Source organism: Dermacentor albipictus, unplaced genomic scaffold (assembly GCF_038994185.2).
Source record: "Dermacentor albipictus isolate Rhodes 1998 colony unplaced genomic scaffold, USDA_Dalb.pri_finalv2 scaffold_14, whole genome shotgun sequence".
Lineage (NCBI taxonomy): Eukaryota > Metazoa > Arthropoda > Arachnida > Ixodida > Ixodidae > Dermacentor > Dermacentor albipictus.
The window spans coordinates 4,244,591-4,266,466 of record NW_027225568.1 but is presented as its reverse complement, the minus strand read 5'-3'; the positions used below and the strand labels follow the sequence as shown (position 1 = coordinate 4,266,466).

Here is a 21,876-nt window from a genome sequence, read left to right as displayed (position 1 = left end):
TTCCTCGCAGCTGCGTGTCGAATTATGTCTCGAATTCCGACTCATCCGCCTTTACGTTGGTTTTCTAAGAATCATCCCAAGGTCCGAATTCGCCGATCTTAACAATGTGCAGAAAAGCCTGGCAACTTGACTTCCCTCTTATGTGCGAAGCGCAAACGTGACTATTGGTCTGCGCTTGCTTTTTTTTTTTTCCGAGCCTCGCATATTTCTCTCTTGGACGGGGAGTGCTCTCATCGTACTGTGTGCCGGCAGGCAGCGTACGTGGCCTTTAGTGTTGTGAGCGCTGGCGCACGTTTCTACCCGTTTCTTCTACGGATTAAATTATTTGCTGTGCGACGGTGTTGATTGCCCGCCGTTGATCATCCAAAGCGAAAGTCACCGACAGGTGACCAAAAAAGTCACCGACAGGAACGAGAAGCCAGCTGATTACGTGCATAAACCATCCAGGAAGCTTTTCAGACTGTGAACTTTTCTTCTTTTTGTTTGGCGCTCTTCCCACTTCCACAGCATTGTTCATACCATTTTCTTTGATGGGAACTTGTTGATCTCTCATGTACTAAACCGACTGGATCTGCAATAGATGTGCGTCAGTCGCGATGCTATAGATATGTGGAGTGTTTCCGCCAACTGATATGTTCTGAACATAAAACATATATATTGAAGTTATGGATCTGAGCGCACCGCATTGGATACCTTGAATTTAGCTGTGAATAAATTTGTTTTCGTTTCTCTGAATCCGTCCAGCGTCATGAATTCACGCTAAATCCGCTTTCGTGCAAAACAAAAACGGCAGCGCTTGAGATTTCAGGAGCTATATTTTATACGCTTCGGAATTCTTAGGAATATGTCATATAAACGCTCCAGGTCGCTTATAATTCTACACACTGATTAAAACCCGTCAGCAGGCAAACTGAAGAGGCTGATAGATTTGTTTCTCCCCAAATTTAACGCGTAGAAAGTGTTGACGTGAGTGTACCAAAGCCTCATACGACCATGCAGTCATACTGAACAAGAGCACGCGATGGCGCGCGGTAGTTATTCTGTTGTTTATAACTTTTAGCTGTCAAATCGAAGAGGCTGATTGCGCGGTCTTTGCATAATGCATAGGGGTGAAATATCAGGACCTGAGGGTTACCAGTCACGCGGGATGGACTTGGAGCGGGCGCGCGTTCTCCTTCCGCGCGAACGGCGGTCGCAGCGGCGGAGCAGTGGGGTAGTGGCGACCCCACCGCGGTGCGGTGGGAGGCGGAAACAGACCCCATTGCGAAGGCCGTAAGAAGAGAAGCGCGCGCACCCCTCGAGACCGGCCGTCCTGGCCGGTCATCACACCTCCCCTATCTAGACACCATACCCCAGTCCCCTTGGCAGAGATAGGGACGTAAGTGGCGCCATCTCTTGACAACTGACCGCAACTCAAGGCGCGACGGCTACAATGGGTAAGCGAGCGACGCCGCAGGCATCTTTCTAGAGGAGGCGTTGGTCGTGCCAACGTTACTAGACTAGTAACGTTGGGTCGTGCTCATAGTATCCCACTATCCCATAGTCTCCGCAACGAGAGCCGCCATCTTCTCCGTTTTGTATGGTATTGTTCTCTGCACGACCTAAAGCCGGTCGTGGTTCTCTGCAAATCCGCGCACGCAGCTCATCAGTGGATGCACGGCTGCACGGCGTCGCAATGTGGCCTGCGTCATTTTCTCGTGTTCGCATAATCGGTGTGAGACATGTCGCATGTGAAATGTTTGATAGAAGTGCCTCCCGTCCAAGTGAAGAGGCCATACGGGGTTCGGAAACGTCGACGGGTTTCCGGCATGCGGATTTCAGGTACAATCGCCCAATTTTTTAACCTGAACGCGCGAGCATCGACCGGCCAGTCGATAAGCGCCGTATAACGGAGTACAGCGGCGAAGTGTGCGAGAATACGCGCGTGCGCGCAATGCACAGTCCAATGCAGCTTCCCTCTGCCAGGCGTATTCTCGCACACTTCGCCGCTGTACTCCGTTATACGGCGCTTATCGACTGGCCGGTCGATGCTCGCGCGTTCAGGTTAAAAAATTGGGCGATTGTACGTGCAAATGCGTTTCGCCCTCCTATTGAGCTCCGGAGCAAGGCGTGCAATATTTCGTGTGAAAGATGCAGTGCCCGTCATCATGGTGTGAATTTCGAGCGGCAAACGAGAACTGCGGCACTTAGCGCACACCGCGGCTGCTAAGTCAGCGTGGAAATTGTTTTACGTTACCGTAATATGTTGCCGTCAGTCTAACCTGCGGCTTGTAGACAGCTAGCCCATTGACTTTTGCTTGTGGCAGCGATAGCTATGTAAATGGAAGCGGTAAAAATTTTCGAGAGCAGACAGTTGGTTCGCTCGATGTTTGGTCGTGTTCATGGCGTTATCAAGGCTAGAAAACTGGCTTGATCGTGCTTAGTGCTAACTCCAAGAGGCGTAATGTGGGCGCTGTATGTTTGTTTTCCGTGCCGCGAGTACCACTTTCATGGTTTTGTTGCATGAGTGTGGTAGCTGCTACATGCCGCCTCGGCAGAATACGGGAAAATCAATTTTGTCACTTTCATACGTATGCAACGTGACGTAACAAAACTTCCAGCGTTTTATTCGGCGCGTAAATATCCAGTATAGTTTAGTAGGAAACTCAAATTCTATCTTAGCTTAGTAGGCGGGAAACAAGTGAAACTCGCATTCCTTTTTGAATTGTTCGCCCAAACCGCACCGCCCGCAGATGCGTCATCGGGCATTTGACAGTAGCTTCGCTACGTGATTTGTTTTATGCGCAAATATTGCCCGTTAAGTATCCTGTTAATTTATGCCGACGCTCGTTCTTAATTTTAAGCGATTACTACCCCCGAGTACCAAACGATGCCAAACTTGCGAGGTGTAGCAAACGCGGGAAATTCAAAGTGGCGTGGCTTCAAGTTCCTGTTTTTACGTTTCTTGCATTCAAAGCAAACAGACACAGTATCACTGATTTATTTCCATTTCTGCTGTACTTGATCAATCTAATGGGACAACTGCATTTGCTCTTTAATGTTCTCCATTTACTGTGTATTCAGCTTGGCTGCCGTCCTCTCTTCAGAGGATGCCGCTGTGATAGCTCTTTCGTATAGCACATGCCTCTAGGCCCTTGTGTTTCAAGGGCTAGAGCCATGTGGGCTTGTGTTTCCACGATGGATTTTAATGTTCGTAGTATTTGTCATTAGTCATCGCCATAATTTTATAGCACGTAGATTTTACGCACTTTACAGCGACAATTTTTAGGCCTGTTTACAGCTAAGTTACATCTTCTATAATACATCGTCAACATTACCACTTGTCGTGGCGCTCTTTAGCAAAACCTGGCCCTTGCGCCATAAAACACCACACATCATCATCATCAGCTGGGCTGCCAGAAAATGCTTGAATTGCTTTCAGTATCCAAGTGACGAAATATTTCACTGATGGCCGTGTGTGAAACACGCAAGATGACAAAACTGATAGCAAAATGATGAGATATTTCTTTTATAGCGTTTGGACTCTACTTTTGGTGAGGATGTCGATCGACCTTGGGCCTGGTGACAGCACACCCGACATCGCCAAAGTGCAGCCTGTCAGTTGAGTACCCCGAATGGACCATCAACATCGGAAAATGAAGCAGAGCAAGGTAGGGGCAATTTTCACTTTGGAACAGAATACTGACAGCTGCCTTTTCTTAAAGAACTAAACAATATATTTACAAAATGATCCTTTCTCTTTGTGCAGCCTACATAGAATTGTTTTTTGCTTGCTATACAGATCTTCAGAAAGCAGTTCTGAACCCTTTTTGCACGCACAAATAAATAAAGAATGCACTTTCTGAAGAAATTGATGCACTGAAATGTGTGTTCGGAACACACAGAGATGCAAAATAAGCAACAACTTTAAAGCGGTAAAAAAAAAAACAAGTTTGAAAGTTGTTCTAACATCTTAATCGGCCTTGGCATACGGAACTAAATATAACAGCAACATAGGTGCATGCAGAGAAGTGTTTGTAAATGCTTGCAAGAGATGGAGATTGTCTAAGAAATTGTTTTTATTTACTCGGAGCTTCTTGGTGTCATGGCAGTGCAGTAAAAGCTCAAGATCATGCCCTGCTCCTAATAACGCACCTTTAGATTTTAAAATTAAATTAAGGGCTTTTACATTCCAATGTTACAACCTGAAGTTTTGGGAACCTGGGCTTCTTTAATGTACACCTGAATCTAACTGCATAAGCGTTATTGCATTTTACCCCCATTGGGGGGCAGCTGCCATGGCCTAGATTGAAGCTGTGACCAGCATGACTGAGCAGCATGGCATCATAGTAACTGGGTTATAACACCAGGTCAGCATGAGAAATACTGCTTAGAACTACCAACTTCTTGGCTCACAAGCACTTTGCACTAAGTTAAAGGAGTATGGAGTACTGACAGCAACCGTTTATGTACCAATTTCTTTTTAGGCTGTAGACTCCATTATTAGGGTGCGAAGCTTCAATTAGTCAAAACCAGCCTAAATTACAGAACCAGCTCAAAACACGCCCAATGTATAGCTGGATTCGGACATGAAAAGGGAGTCAATTCATGTCGCCGAAAATGGAGGTGGCAGTCACACTATTTCATGCATTTTGCCTAAAACATAGTCAATAATAATTAATCAATTTCTAAAATATTCTTTTCAAAAAGTTTTTTTTTTCAAGCATGAAAGAAGGAGCCAAATGGTGTTCAGGTGCACTAGCGGTGAGTTGCGCAGCACTTCTTGCATGTATTCACAGGCTTCTTTCAAGCTTGAAAAGAAAATTTTGTTGCACCTATTGAGCAGTAGAAAGCTGGATTGGGGATTTTCAGGATGCTCTACAATTTTCGCACTGACACTTTTACTTTGAATATAATATTTGAGCAGTTAAATAATTGTTAATAACTAATTACCTAATTAGGAAAAGTGCAAGAATTGGCTTCACTTGCCCAAAACGATGGCAAACAGCATTACCTTGGTTCTGTCCAGCTATGTGGCACTTGTACATATTTAAAGCTTGCACATGTCATACAGACCACCTGGTACTTACAAGGCCTATGTAGAAGCGGCTAAGTTGTGTGAGCCAGCCATGTGTAGTGAATCGTGAGAAAGCCATGTTTCTTTGACTTAAGGGCACGATGAGATTTACATGCTCGACACCTTGTATCAGTGTGTTCTAGGCTTGTCCGTAGTTTAGCTGCTACGTAAACAATATTTCTCCACATGTAAGCTCATATGCATCTTTCAAGTATATTACCTCGTGTTTCCAAAATAGACCATTCTTGCGCTTCCTTCATTATGACTTCATCTGTTGCTGTGCTAAATTTTTAACATGCAGCTGCACAAATTTTCATCTAGTTTTCATATTTCCTCGTTTGGTGGCTTTATTTCTGAACAAGTTGTTTTCTTTAAACCCTGTTGCACACAGCAGCACACAGCATTGCTGTCTAGAGTGGGAATTGTTTTTTTTTTTTTCAGATTTACATTAATGCACCTTGCCTAATCAATGTAAGGCTTTCTACGTAACACGGCCCTGCAATAATGTTTTATATTGCATTCTAGCATCATGCAAAAACTGTTTACTTACCCGATGAGAATATGTATAAGTGTTGGAAGTAACAGAACTGGAAGAAGCCAGCAGATAATAAGGCCAAGGAAAGCATACAGGAACAAGTTTTAAGTTTTTTATATGAAGTATAGAAATGATAAATTCAAGGGAAATGAAAGTGGATGAAAAGGCATACACTTGTGGGTGTGGAACGGACCCATAACGTTCACATTACACATGTGATGTACTAACCACTGTGGTACTACTGCCGCGTTCGAGCTTTGACAATCTGAGGGGCCATTGCGGATGGTTGAATGTTGCCTTGGTAGCACAGTGGTTAGTGCATCGCATGCCTAATGCAAACGTTGTAGGTTCTTTCTCCACCCATGGCTGGTTGTTTTTTTCTTTGACCATTTTCATTCGCCTTTATCATTTCTACATTTAAATAGAAAATTACACATACGTTTCCACGTGCCTTCCCTCGCATCTCCCAGCTGTGATTAAGAAAAATTTTGACCCTCAGTTCTCTTTCTTCTCGTTTGGAAGAACAGGAGCTTCATTTTAAAAATAGTGAATTCCCCTTGTACCGCGTCTCCATGTGGTCTCAAAGAAATCTTATCACAGCATGTGTATTACTAAGTGAAGTTTTTGTTAAGATGATGATATAGCATTGGACCTGATTAGTAGCCTTTGTCCCCGCAGGGGTGTCTGCGTAAGCAGGCGTTTGGTGTGTTGCGACACCACGTACCCGAGCACACAAGGGTTGGACTCTCCCGCGCGTAGCCTTTTCCCCGGACACGGCTTAGCCGTGTCCGGGGAAAAGGGGATCCTGGGGGTTGAGCCAATGCCGGGTGTTTGGACCTTTACGGCCCCTCGGCGGCAGCAACACACCCGTTTGGCCTCGGCTTCACGTAGACGGCACCCCCGGACTGACCCACCTGGGGGAAATCAGCAGTCTCCTTTTCCTGTCCTCCTCTCCAATCTTCGTCTTTCTCTCTCGCCTTTTTCATCTTTCCTGTCTTCTCATCACTTCTCCTCACTTCCTAGTTTCCCGGCAGCAAGGGTTAACCTTGTGTAGCTAGCCAGCCTTGGTTATGCTGTATTTGGTTATAGCAGCGATGTACGCCTGGCGTTGGCAGCGTTTCTCTAGCAGGAACTTCTGTCACGTCCCCATGTTGGGCTCCATGGTGGGTGGTCGGCATCGCGGCCGAAAACCCAACATTACTTATGGAACATGCTTTTCCTAAACTACCTGATCGCCCTCAGAAACGAGGGCGCACCGAAGAAGTTTTTCAGTTTTTCGGACGCCAAGTGCGAACAATCTCCCCGTTCCTTGTATCTAAGTCTCTTACCAGTCTCTTACCGAAGTTTTTGGTCCAGGATATAAGGTGTCGAAGATGGCTAGCGGTGACTTCCTCTTGGAGCTCCGCAATCAAAAGCAATTTCAGAAACTGCCACAGCTAGTATCATTTGGGGAGACCCAAGTAGTAGTAACCCCGCACCGCACGATGAATACCTCCCGCGGCGTTGTCTCGGACGATGATTTACTGGAGCTCACTGAGGCTGAGCTCTTGGAGGGCTTCAGCGAACAGAATGTTATAAATGTCAAAAGAATTAAGATGAGGCGAGATGGAAAAGAAATCCAAACAAAACACCTGATACTCACTTTCCGCTCAAGTGTCCTCCCCGAGTCCATCGAGGCCGGTTATATCAAACTTCGTGTTAGGCTATACGTGCCCAATCCTCTCAGATGCTTTAAGTGCCAAAGGTTCGGCCACAGTTCACAGAACTGTCGAGGCCGGCTGACATGTGCCAAGTGTAGTGACACTGAACATTCCTCCGAAACATGCCAGAACACTCCACATTGTGTCAACTGTGATGGCGAGCATGCCGCATACTCACGGTCATGCCCGTCATGGAAAAAAGAAAAGGAGATTGTGACAATCAAAGTCAAAGAAAACGCTATCTTTCAAAGAGGCACGTAGGCTAGTGTCATACCTGTCTAAGAGCAGCTTTGCCGATGTGGCGCGTAAGGGGGCAGCGTCACAACGGCCTCCGGCGGCTGTCCGACCCACAACCAGCGAGTCGACAGTCACGCCATCTGCCCCCGCGGCGGTTGCAGCTAGCGCTGCTCCGTCAACCCACCAGACGGGGCCACTGACCCCGAAGGTGAGCGCAGCCGAGGCTGCCCCAACCTCCGCAGCCCCTTCCAGCGCTGGCAACAGCCGGCGCAGCCAAATCCCCCAGGGAGCCCCATCGACCTCCGGGCTGGTGGGTGCAGGGGTCTTGCCCTCCAAGGCAGGGCCCTCGCTGGTAAATTCTCGCTCGCAAGAGCACGTGTCCGGCGCCTCACAAGAGGCAATGGACACTACACCTATCCTCAAGGCGCACCAAGAGCCTAAGGAGCGGCGAGGCTCGCTCGAATGCTCCAGAAAGAGCAGAACCCCCGTTACAGGGCCTCGAAAGAGCTCTGTAACTTAAGGCATCACCTCCGTTTCCATACACACAGCACTTATTTACTTTCAAAATGGCGACACAAATTATTCAATGGAACGTAAGAGGTCTTTTTGGGAACCTTGATGACGTGCAAGAGCTTATCCAAAAACACAATCCAAAAGTGCTGTGTCTACAGGAAACACATTTAAAACGACAACACACAAACTTTCTCCGACAGTATGTCAAGTTCCGCAAAGATCGCGATGAAGCTGTCGTATCATCAGGCGGTGTTGCCATTTTTATTCATAAAAATATTTCCTGTCAGCGTTTACAGCTACAAACGCCCTTTGAACAGTGGCGGTTCGAGCTGTTCTTTTAAATAAACTCGTCACCGTTTGTTCGATTTATATACCCCCACACTACAAACTAAGCAAACATGAATTTCAGTCCTTCATAGATGAATTGCCAGAACCTTGCGTTGTACTTGGGGATTTCAATGCGCACAACAGCCTGTGGGGTGACTCTCGTATAGATGCACGAGGTCGTCTTGTTGAACAGTTCCTCTTCTCTTCTGGTGCATGCCTGCTAAATAAGAAGGCACCCACATATTATTCTCTCGCCAACAGAACATTTTCATCAATTGACCTCAGCCTAGTTTCCCCGTGTATACTGCCTGAACTCGAATGGGAAGTTATGAACAATCCTTGCGGGAGCGACCACTTCCCCATACTGATAAGAACATCTAAAGAAAACGAATATCCTCCACAAGCTCCTAGGTGGAAGATAGACACAGCCGACTGGCAGAAATTTCGAACTCTCTCTAGCATCTCATGGGCTGACCTGTCTTCTTTAGAAATTGATGCTGCTGTGGATTATCTTACAGCATTCATAATAGATGCCGCATCAAAATGCATATCCGAAGTAAGTGGTTTGGCATGCAAGCCACGTGTACCGTGGTGGAACAGCGAATGTCGGACCGCCCGTAAGAATGAGAACAAGGCGTGGGGGTTGCTTCGAGCTTCTCCCACCGCTGAGAATCTTGTCAACTTTAAAAAAATAAAATCCCAAGGTACGAGAACCTGCCGGCAGGCCAGAAGAGAAAGTTGGCACAAGTTTTTATCGAGTATTAATTCGTTTAGAGATGAGGCCAAAGCCTGGAACAGGGTTAATAGGATTAGAGGGCAGCAAACATATTCACTCCCTCTTGTAAATACACAGGGCGATATACTGAAAGATCAGGCCGACTCATTTGGGGAGCACTTTGAGAGTGTATCAAGCTCAAATCATTATTCGCAATCATTCCTGAAATATAAACAAATAGAAGAATGCAAGCCACTCATCAATAAATGCCGACAGAATGAACCGTACAATTGCCCTTTTAGTGCTGCCGAGTTGAAAGCGGCCTTGAGCGCATGCAAGAGTTCCGCACCAGGATCTGATAGAATCATGTATGAAATGCTCAAAAACTTGCACAATGACACGCAACTTACACTACTCACACTTTTCAACACCATCTGGGATGCAGGGTACCTTCCAACCGCATGGAAGGAAGCCTTTGTGGTCCCTGTTTTGAAACAAGGCAAAGACCCTTCCTCAGTGGCAAGTTACTGCCCGATAGCCCTCACAAGTTGCATTTGTAAGGTGTTTGAAGGAAGCCTTTGTGGTCCCTGTTTTCAAACAAGGCAAAGACCCTTCCTCAGTGGCAAGTTACCGCCCGATAGCCCTCACAAGTTGCATTTGTAAGGTGTTTGAAAAAATGATAAATCGGCGACTCATTCATTTCCTTGAACAGAGCAAAATGCTTGATCCTTATCAGTGCGGCTTCCGAGAAGGGCGCTCCACAACCGATCATCTCGTACATGTTGAAGGGAATATCCGGGACGCATTTATACTTAAACAGTTCTTCTTATCAATATTTCTCGATATGGAAAAGGCGTTCAATATCGGACTGTACATGCTCCGTGACACAACGTGGCTTTACGGAATCTTAAGAGACCTATCAGAAATGGGCATCCACGGTAATATGTTGAGTATAATAGAAAGCTATCTGTCAAATCGTACCTTCCGGGTAAAAGTCGGCAATGCACTCTCACGTCCTTTTACGCAAGAAGCGGGTGTACCCCAAGGAGGCGTGCTCAGCTGCATGCTTTATATCGTGAAGATGAGCACGCTTCATGCTTCACTACCACCCGCCATCTTTTACTCTGTCTACGTAGACGACATTCAAATAGCTTTCAAATCTTGTAACCTCACAGTCTGCGAGAGACAGGTACAGCATGGCCTGAACAAAGTGTCAACGTGGGCAGACAGGAATGGATTTAGGATCAATCCTAACAAAAGCTCTTGTGTTCTTTTTACAAGAAAGAGAGGACTTATCCCAGATCCTTGCATAGAACTGCGTGGACAACAGATACCTGTAAACAAAGAACACAAATTTTTAGGTGTCATACTTGACTACAGACTCATTTTCGTCCCCCACATTAAATATCTTAAAGAAAAATGTCTGAAAACAATGAACATAATCAAACTTCTATCCCAGACTACATGGGATAGTGACAGAAAGTGTTTAATGTATATCTATAAGAGCCTCATTCGATCACGACTAGACTATGGTGCCGTGATCTATCATTCTGCAGCCCCGAGCGCGCTAAAGATGCTAGATCCGGTCCACCATCTAGGAATCCGACTGGCCACTGGCGCTTTCAGAACGAGTCCCATACAAAGTTCATATGTAGAATCAAATGAGTGGTCACTTCATCTGCAGAGAACATACATCAGCCAAACATATTTTCTGAATGTCCACTCAAATCCACAACATCCCTGTTTTAATACCATTAATGACATGACATATGCTACACTCTTTCGCAATCGTCTTTCCGTAAAACAGCCTTTCTCGCTGCGTGTAAGGGAGCTTAGTGAAGAAATGCACGTTCCACTCCTCGAGCTTCCCCTAATGCATCCAGCCAAGCTGCTACCTCCTTGGGAGTGGCAACTCATACAATGTGATATATCTTTCGTGGAAGTCACAAAGCATGCTCCAGGGGTGCGATCGCGCAAACAGCTCGCTTTTCCGTTCGTTCGGTCTGGCTGCTACGTCACAAAGTGGGCCGTCCGCAAGATTTGTGAGAACGGGAGGGAGAGCACAGCCAATAAACGAGCGAGCCCAGCCCCGGAAGTTTGCGTCACCAGTTTGGGCTTCGATCGGGGACAATATATTACGTGCAGAATGTTTGTGATGCTTTAATAATTAAACACGTAATATAAGAAAAAAACACTTTCTGTTGCAACATATAATCTGCGTCGGAAATGTGATGCGAGAGAAGAAAACTAATTTAAGCGGCATATATTTTGGTTTAGTCCGCTAGGTGGTATCGCACACGCCAAAACAAATTGGCAGGAGCGCGCAGTTCAATTGGCGATCATTGTTCATCGACTGCGAATCGTTATGTCGTCGCACAAAAATCTAAGACTTGACCCGCACGTGTCGCCGCACCAACGCGAACTGTTGGTCGCGTTCATAGAGGGCCATCCGTACCTTGTGCGGACATCGCGCGCGCTGACCCAAGAGCGTCCCGTCGACACAGGGCCGGTATTTTGTAGCGATGCCTTTTCCGATTCTATGCTTTTTCAGGCTTTTTGCGCTAAGCCAGTGGTCAGAGCGACGGTCTGCCCCCACTATCAACGGGATCAGGCCGCCGTGTGTGGTGGATGATAAGAATAGCATAGAATAAGGCATAAGGCATCGCTACAAAATAGCGGCCCAGGCCACTACACCGGGAATGCGGCCGCGATCCGTAAAGGCCGCCTTTGCACTAGGCTTGCCGGCCGTTGTCAACGGGAAGCTCACCCAACCCTGTTGCCGGCGCATCCTGGTTATTGTTTCCGCAACTGCGCGAATGGTCTCGCTCACGGAAGCCAGCCCTATGGATACAAATTCTTCGCTGCCAATGGATCTTTGGAAGCTCCCCGTCGCGAACGGAGAGCACAAAGCACCTTGCCTTGCGTCGTGATGCCACCGGTCCGAAGGCCACCCATAACGTCTTCCAATTGCTCGCAGAACCACCGTACAGTGCTCTTCGAGAGCCTGAATTGCTCGCGGAACTCTTCCTCGGTAAGCTCGTCAAATGCGTCCCGAGAGATGCGTCGCCGAGGCTGCCCGAGAGACTCCAAAAGCGCGATAATAGGAGCTGTCATCGTGACTCGTGAGCGTCAAACCGCCGAACCATGAACGCGATTCTCTGAGCACAACGTGAAACGGCGAGCATTCTCGACAAATGAGGTCAGATCAAACAACATTAAAAAGAAGAACACTAGTTATATTTATCACAGCGCAGGCACAACATTTAATTTCACTGTGATCACAGTTGTTTTCAATAATTAACATCGCTAACGTTCTGTGGTGGCGGATCGCGCTTTAATCTAAAAAAACTGGACCCCCGGCAGGGCCAACCAAGCTCGGCGAGCGACGACATTACGAGCAGACGACAGGCGCATCGTCTGCTACTAGCGCTGCTATGGCAACGGCCATTCATTCTTCGAAACGAATGCCCTTGTCGACCGTTCCACGATAGCGGCCGATTTCACTCGGTTTTGGAATGATTGACAGGAGTGTGACGTAAGCGCATTTTGTGGTCCCGCCCCGGCGCAATGACGGCCGTGACGAAACGCGCGGGCGCCAACGAATCACGAGAGGGCAAGCGAGAGAACGGAAAAGCGAGCTGTTTGCGCGATCGCACCCCAGAGATTGAAATCCAAATGCATTTCCGGGAACTCCAGTACAAATACTCCTGCACTGAGTTCTACACAGATGCATCGAAGTCACGCCACGGGGTGTCCTATGCAGCCGTCGGTCCATCCTTCTCGGAATCCGATTTACTGCATCCGGAAACTAGTATCTTCACGGCTGAGGCCTACGCAATACTGTCGACCGTGAAGCATATAAGGAAATCAAAGCTCAAAAAATCAATTATATATACGGACTCCCTAAGTGTTGTGAAGTCTTTGATATCATTCTGTAAGCACAAAAATCCTATAATCATTGAACTCTATTCCGTCCTAAGTAAAGCATATGTATCTAACCAGCATGTGATAATATGCTGGGTGCCTGGACATAGGGGCATCCAGGGTAACGTTTTAGCGGACCAAATGGCCACGTCAATTGCATCACACACACTGTTAATTCTACCGCTACAGTCCCTGTCGCAGACCTGAAGCCTTTCTTAAAAAGGAAACTGCGAAACTACTGGCAACGCTTGTGGGACCTGGAAACAAATAATAAGCTGCATGTAATAAAGCCACAATTAGGTTTCTGGCCTCCTGTAACAAAATCACGCCGGACAGATGTCCTATTCTGTCGTCTAAGAATAGGACACACTTTTGGCACGCATAACTTTTTACTTACTGGAAATGAGCCCCCAACCTGTGGGAGATGCGGGGAGAGGCCGACCGTCCTCCATGTCCTCCTGGAGTGTCGGAAAGCCGAATCTGACAGAAGAACATTTTCCATTAGCCTACCGGCAGCACATTCCCCTTCATCCTGTAATGTTACTCGGCCCAGAACCACTCTTTGACACTAACGCAGTCCTAGACTTCCTGAAAGATGTTGTGTTACATGTAATTAGCCCTATACGTTCATAGCGTCTCCTCTCTCTAGAGGATGCCGCTGTGATAGCTATTTTGTATAGCACATGCCTCTCGACCCTTGCGTTTCAAGGGCTCTGGCGAGGCAGTAGTGCTCTTAGACAATTTTAGTCTCGTATATTTTATATAATGCATCATTCTTTTTAATGTATGTTAGTGATCATAGTACATGTCTTTAATCATTGCCATAATTTTATTACGGGTAATTTTATGCAACTTACACAAACTCTTTTAGGCCCCTCTACAGCCAAGTCACATTAAATTCACAGAGCCCATCAGACCACGACATATTCATTACCACTAGCATGGCGCTCTTTGGCCATACCTGGCCCTTGCGCCATTAAACCTCAAACATCACCATAGTAGCCTTTGTGTACAGAGATATGACTAGTCTATTAAATAGGAGGATGTTAAGCATTTCTAACATGGTCTGATCATGTGTTTAAAAAAAACTGTAATCTAACATGATTTCAGGCATAACTGTTGCCCCTGAAAAATATTTGGATCATCTGCATTGGCATTGTTTTTAGAGAGCACCAATACTGCGTTGATTGAGGTAGCCTCTAGAAAAATGAAGCATCGCTTCTTGCTGAGTCAAGGAAATATCTGCATATCTGAGGTGCATGCGTCATATGCTCGAATGCTGTTTAAAGGCTGCTAATAAGAAAATGACTTCACTAGCCTTCCAGAGATTGCTGAGATTGCTTCAGTGGTCTATGCTACTCGATCATAACCAATTCACCAGAGGGAATTTTCATCACGGTTGGCTTTGCAATGCTCATGCAAAATACCACAATTGCCTACTAGACATGTGACTGCACTACAACTTGGAATTAATGACCAGTAAGATTTATGGGACAGCAAAAGTTCGTTTATTACTCCAGAACAAAATGCCAGGCACTTCGGTTATTTCTGCCATAGAGTTTCTTTCAGTAATTACTAGAGGGAACTCTGGCGCTGCAGTGGTTGTATCACCATGGGAATGATGGGAAGCACATGGATTTGCTGATCTTCGTGCTTGTGAATTCAGACATTCTTGTGGCTTTGTATATTATACGCTATATAAATCTTGTCGTAAATTTCAGCGCAGTCTATACTCTTCAATGTGCAGAAGACACCGCCAACCCGCATAATTGCTACTCATTGCAACGATTGAGCTTGTCCAGGTGACCAAATCGAAACGCGCCAAGCGTCTCAAGGCACTGGTATGCCCGCGATAAATTCATCAGGGTGTTTCACTCGCTTGTCGTTACATGCCTCCGTGGCTTGATGGTTTCAATATCGGACTTCTGTTCTAGAGTTCCTGTGTTCAAACCCTGTCATCGCATGATGTTAGTGATGTTTATTTATTTATTACACAGTATATTGTTGAAAATGGCTAGTTTACAAAGTCACAAAGCCGTTTTAAGCCAAACAGACGAAGTTTAGGCAAATCCATGTACTTCCCATAATTCCCATGCTGGTACAACCATTCTTGTTTCATCTCCTGTAGACACTAGCATCAGAGTTAGCTCTAGTAATTATTGTATGAAACTCTGATATCTGCACCTCGCTCGTGCAGAAGCGGCACCACACCTGCTGCGTAAACATGCACTACCTGTCGGCCAAGTGCAGGGAATGCTGTGAACTCGCCCTGTACAAAGCCTGCACTAAATGAAACAAATCACAACGTGCAGTTGCTGCCATGTTGAACTGGTGGAACGAGTAGTGAAATGCAGCACCTCCTGAACTAGTTCAGAAAGTGCAGGTTAATCGAATGGAGATTATATAGTAACAGAAGTTGAGTGATTCTTCATTACATTCATGAACTATACTTCATGATACCTTTTCATTTATTTTTTTAGTTATTAAGAATCCCTTTTGCATTGTTGGACAAAACTACAGAATGCCAACATATTTTCTAGCATTCACGGGTTGCAAACATGTCAAAACTTGTTCTGGTTTCTGAATTGCTGCTTTGCCCATTAACCCCCAAGTTAATTCCGGAAAATTGTACCAAATTTTTTATGTACTCAATTTTTTGCTGACATTCTCATTCTAAAAATGTGTTACTTCATTGGTCTTTGGTTAGAAATAACAGAAAAATAAAAGCTGCTCTTAAGGGCAGCTTTCCCTCAATGCCGACTCTAACTCATCTTTGACAATAAGAGCAGCATAACATTGGGCAGAAAGAGTGCGACTCGTCATTGGCAATATTGGTACTACCTCCAGTCGCTAGTACAGCTCAGGATCAGGGGTTAAAGGTTGCGACTTCATTGCTGCCCATATTTAATTCTACAGCTGTTACACTTGGGTGTAGCGTGCGTATGTACGTGTGCATGCATTAAAATGACTTCGTGCTAGAGCAAAGCAAGTGTAGTGCAGAGAGGCATCAGTCATCTTTATATATTTGCTTTGTAAAGATGCGCTAAGTTTACCTTTGCAGTATAGACTTGGCGCTCTTTGGCCAAAGATGCCCTTGTGCTATTAAAACCTATCAATTAATTAGCTTTTTGCAGTAGCAGGTGCTTATTATTTTTTCAGGATCAGTGCGCCAGTTCTCATTTGTTTTTCTTGAACTATGCAATTCCCACTCATAGGAACGCATGTAATCTGAGGTGTTCCTTTTTCAATCAAGAATGTTGAGGTTGTCTTTGTGAAACTCGATTTATTGCCTCAAACGAGCTTGTACAAACTGACCAAGCTGATAATTCTACCTGCTTATATATGAAATATGTTGCGGTTACGAACCCTCATAATGGATGACACATAGTACAAAAATTTTATGTATTAAAACAATTTCATGAAATTTCTTGTGTTTTTCGCGTTCGTGTTCACTTCTCTACTCTTGTGACCTGTCTGCACGCCTCACCTCTTTTTTTTTGCATATTAAATATCGTCTAAATTTAGCCATGCTTTCTTTACCACAACGCAGGGAGAAAAAGTTCCGGTAACACCATGCATTCAGTATGGTGGCCCAAACGTGTATGCAGGCAACCTCCTTCATGTGGACCAAGAACTACTCTTCAGTGTCTCGCAGACTTCCATGCGAAGCCCTCAACATTCTCGTCTCAGTGGAATGGCTGCTCATCTATCAGCGTGTCCATCACCAAGACTGCCAGTTGTAAAGCTTCTGAACCCCTTCAAGAAAGCTTAATGATGTTTTTATTTACTTTTCACGGTTGGCCGTAGAATCAGAACATTTTTGATGTTTCTAACATTTTTACCTGGCACAAAGCGGTGCAATAACTTTAAACCAGTGTAATGTATTTGAGTGATGCCCACTTTAATGCCTATCTCGTTTTGTTAGTGTTTAAGAAATTTGAATGTCTGATGAGGTAACAGCATTTGAATTTGTCATCATGGCTCGTTTCAATGAGCTGCTAGGAAATAAGACGCAAAACTTACCACATGCCAGTTGAAGCATTTTTGTTTTCATGACTGCAGTATACATGTTTCAAAAAATGGAAAGTGGGGAAAAAAAGCCTCGAGAACATAATCATCCTATGATTGTCATGTCCTTACAGCTCTGCAATGACTAATGCCTCATACATCTTGGGAGCACATTGGTGGCAATGCCTACAGGTATATTTGATAAGGGAATATCTTGCACCCAGATTTGCCACACAGTTGATGGCTGATGGCTTTTTTTTGTCGTCTTTATGTTATTACTATGTATTCAATATTTATTAAGATGTAAAGTACACTACAGGCACTGAAGTACCAAATGGCACTTGCATTTCAGGGGACAAAGTGTCCAGCATGCCTGTCACAAAACGTGTTCTAGGGGCTACCTTGCCTCTATAGGTAAATGGACACCAGATGCTCTGTGTAGAATGTAATCGGTGTACTTGTCTGGAGTGCTTGAAAGATGTGCTACGGGCTGTACTGGCACTGTCTGAAGATAATGCATGGTTCTAGGAAGCCTGCAGCTGAGCTTCTGCCACCGTACTGAAGGAAGTGTCTTAATTTATTTTGTTGATGTGGTTGACATTTAGGGGCTGCCATGAATAGTTGTGACTGTGGCAGTACTGCCGAACTAAGGCACAAATTACACACCTCGACTCGCACAATGTACTCTGAAAGTTTTGCTACGTGGTATGTTTGTTGCCTGACCTTATGGCACCTTTACGAGCAGTCGCAGGTGATTGCAGCTGTTGAGGCTTTATCAACTGGCAAGGTAAAAAAGAATGCTGTGCCACCATGTGGCTGCACACTCCGAGATGCAAGCTATCTTGAACCAGGTGTTCGGTAGACGATACCTGTGCAGCCAAAACGTATTTTTTGAGCCCTATAGGCAACTGCGTTCACAACTCCACACAAGTGTGCTGTCACAGCAGAAAGTTGAGAGCAAGCAGCATTTTTACCGGTGTTTCTTCAAAACATTAGTGCAAGTCATTCTTTCACCAAGGCTGGTAATCATGCATAGGTAATGTGAGCAGGGCATTTGTGACACACAAGGGGTCATGTGTCTTAAGTTTAATTAGATCGGTAATCTATGAGATGGAATCATAAAATGTATACCTTTTGTTCCTCAGGGGTCTCTTGGGGAGACATGACCATTTCCGGCACGTTACTTTTGACTTTTTATGTCTAGATTTAGTGTGCATATTGCAATTATAACTGACAGTCAGTCCTCTGTCCTGCCCAGTTTTTATGCTGTCTTGGTGATATTTACAATATTTTGCAGTTCAACTGAGCGAAGTATATGTTTTTACTATTACTAGTTTTCATGTTCAACTTTTCTGGAGTGCTGACTAGTTATGACTAGCTATGTATTGTTCACATATGTTCTTGGATTGTAGTGCGAAGTGAAACGGACACAGACTAGAAGCAGACTGGACGCGCGCTAACTCTCAGCTAAATTTTTATTGAAACGAGGAATATATATATATATATATAGGTGATTGCAGAAAACGGCAGCATAAGAACATGACAAGGTATGAAGGCATCAGTTAAACATATCAGGAAGTAGGGAAGTCAAGAAGGGAAACAACAAAAAGACACTACGTCCGATTAACACACGTGTTGTGAAGATACTGAAATTCGCATTCTAACGGAGACAAATATGCATGGCTAACGCGAGTCTCTTTTAATCTTTTAATGTGGAATGCCTCGATTATTTCCCGTGTGGTTTGGCATTTGTGTCTTGAAAGAATTTTTGTATCTTCAAACAAAGGTTTACAACTGCAATTGAAACAATGGGATGCTAGATGTGAAGCATTAGGGTTGTTAAGTTAATGTTTGTGTTCTTTTAGTCTAATATTAATGCACCTGCCGCTCTGTCCAATGTGAGTATTCCCGCACTTAAGAGGAATCTGATAAACTATACCAGTGTTACAAGGCACAAAAGGGGACACATGTCCAATGCCGCAATCATCTTTTCTTTTGTTGCCACTCTGTTCAAGTTTCCTATTTATCATAGGGCACTTGATAGACAACTTGCGGGGGCCAAGAAAACTATCGATGTCATATCTATTGGCCATGTTCCGTAAACCATGGAATAATCTATGTACATATATAGGCTCAACAAATAGATAGGCTCGAGAAGGCTAGTTATCCTGTGCATTTATTACCACTAACCTGCGAAAAGCTTTTAAAATGGGTAAAAAGCCCAGCTAAGAAACAAGAAAAAAAAAGGTTAGCTGTGGTGCCCTATGTACATAGATTATCCCATGGTTTACGGAATGTAGCCAGTAGATACGGTAAACGTACAGTAAAGCGTGCGCATGCGCAGTCTGCAGCCGGTACGGTATTTCCGCGCTTTCCGTACGGTAACTTGACGCTGCTAAATGTCTCTATTACGTCCATACAGTTTTCTCGGCCCCCCACAAGTTGTCTATCGCGTGCCCTATGATAAATGAGAAACCTGAACAGGGTGGCAAAAAAGAAATGATGATTGCGGCGTTAGGCATGTGTCCCCTTTTGTGCCTTGTAACTCTGGTATACTTCATCAGATTCCTCTCAAGTGCGGGAAGACTTACATTGGACAGAGTGGCTGGTCAATTAAAGGGAAGCTGAAACACTTTTAGAAAAAAATGAGTTCCCTGCGGCATTCTACAGTTTTGAGTCCACTGAACACGAATGTCTTGTTTAAAAAGGGCGGAAACAAACGCAAGCGGCTGTTTTTTGCATGAAAACGCGCACCAGCGCGTCAGGGCATCGTGCGAACGCCCCTGTTGCCCGTGATTGGTCGGGACCGCTTTGACGTCATTCACGGGGATCGCCGGTCGGCGCCGCTGTTTCAGAGCGTAGCACGCTCTTCTGTTCTGGCTTCACAGCTGAGTTGTAAGCATTATAGAACGTTATCGCTGTCTTGGAGAGCTTGTATTTTCGCCGTACATGTTCGAACCGACAGCCGATACAGAAAACGATGGCGGCAATGGGGGCAACGACGATGTTGAGTGTGCCAACAGCGAGAGCGATGTGTGCACCTTCTCCCGCGTTGGAAATCTTAGCTGGTACATATGTCTTTTCATGTAGCTGCACATTCCAATGATGACAGAAAAAACCCGCTTAAGTGTCACTGGGAACTTGCTGCTGTAAGAATGCCGAAGCACTAACATCTCATTAGATTGTAAACACGGGTGCAATTCCGCGATGTCATGCGCCTTGCCGCTGCTTGTCCAAAGTTCCGTAGTTTTTTGCGTGTTGATACACAATCGCGAACATAAATGCCGCGTTTGGCTACTTCAAACTCTTCAGCATTATCTGCCTGTGTCACACTGGCTGCTTCAAACTCTTCAATTGGTGATGGTAGTGGAGCAGGTTCATCAGGAGCTCGGTTCTCAAGGTGCTATGCTAGAATCTGAAAGAGTGCAAGGCATGTGTGTCAGGCATGTGTGACATATCATGCATATCAGCAAACATGACAACAGTTGGATTATTTACAATAATTGAAATACTTTTTCAGTAATTTGTGTGATGGATTAGTTGTCTAGGGATTTAGTAATGTGAATTATTTGGTGTCTGTAATTTCATCGCTAAAGTAATTTATTGTGTTAAATATGCACCAGTAAGCTGTGTACGGCACCAGAACGTTGGTAGTGTCGTGAGGTGTCGTGGAGGCACATGGGGGGAGGGCATGAAATGTTGGCAAGTGCATGTTACCTTGAAGATAGGTTGGCGTCCCTTTATACTTTGCTTTTTGCTTCTTGTGTGCATGAAAACTTTTTGGAAGCAATCGTAAAGTAATACCATTACTCTTTTCAAAGCGGTAATTGGTAATGTAATTCAAATCAGTGAGCGTAATAAGAAAGTTATGAGTAATGTATTATATTTACTTTTGAATAATTTTCCCATGCGTGATGCATAGCTAGTTAAAGGCACGAAAACATTTTTTGTCCAGCAGGGATGCCTGTATTGGGCTAGACCACGTCGAACGCTGACAAGTTCAATACCTCACAACGTTACATCATTATTTGAGCCCATTCGCCTTGCCACGGGCGCGGCTGAGCCTACGCTCGTTTTTGCTGCATTTCGCTGCTGGTAGCAAGCTGTGAGTGCGAAATCTACGGAACGAAGTTTTTACACGACGAGTTCAATTACTCTAACGCGAGCATGAAAATATTATCGTAACACCTCATGTCGTGCAATTTGAATACGAATGCTGAATAGCTAAACCTCCGGGCACCGCGTGGCAGGACGAATAGCAAATATCACTGAATGCACAAGCGTACCACGGTCAGTTATTTCAGCGTACCAAAACAGCGCCGAACAAACGGCCGTAGTACAGTGTTCCGTGACAAAGTGGAGTGGAAAAGCAGGATGAAAACGGCAAGCACTTTGCACGCATGTGCATATTCCCGGCTGTGCTTCCACCTCACTTCGTCATAGGCCGCTGTAAGGCCGTTTGTTCGACACTCAGGTGATCATCAGTTTAAAAAATTGCACGTGTGCACATTAAAACCCTTACCTCACCCTTTCTCCTCTTGGCAAAGGCCGCTTTTGGAAGTGGCGAGAGAGAGTAAAACATCTTTATTAACATTTGAATGGCGAGAGCAGTGTGGGAGGAACCCTCAGTCCAGGGTCTCTAAGATGATTCCGGCGATGTTTCGAGCCTGTTGTATCACAGCTCGGACTCCGTCATGGAGGGCATCGTCTCACAGCTCTTTATTGCGTAGGGGGTAAAGGAGAGTTGGCAAGAAAGGAAAGAGGTTTGCAGTGCACTCAATCATGATGTAGAAGATTGTGGGCGAGCTATCACAGCCAGGGAAACGATCTGCATAGCAGTGTGGGTGGAATTTATTGAGAG

General features: G+C 45.2%; 1 long non-coding RNA gene across 2 annotated transcripts; it reads left to right on the top strand.

The window, feature by feature from the left end:
• Positions 1 to 1,517: 1,517 nt before the first annotated feature.
• Positions 1,518 to 18,720, top strand: LOC135908884 (uncharacterized). 2 transcript variants are annotated; one of them, XR_010566476.1, is made up of 3 exons: positions 1,518 to 1,582; positions 3,515 to 3,650; positions 16,558 to 18,720. It is a non-coding gene; the product is annotated as an uncharacterized lncRNA (long non-coding RNA). The 2 variants fall into 2 exon arrangements; XR_010566477.2 differs by lacking the exon at positions 1,518 to 1,582 and adding an exon at positions 1,595 to 1,714.
• Positions 18,721 to 21,876: the final 3,156 nt, after the last annotated feature.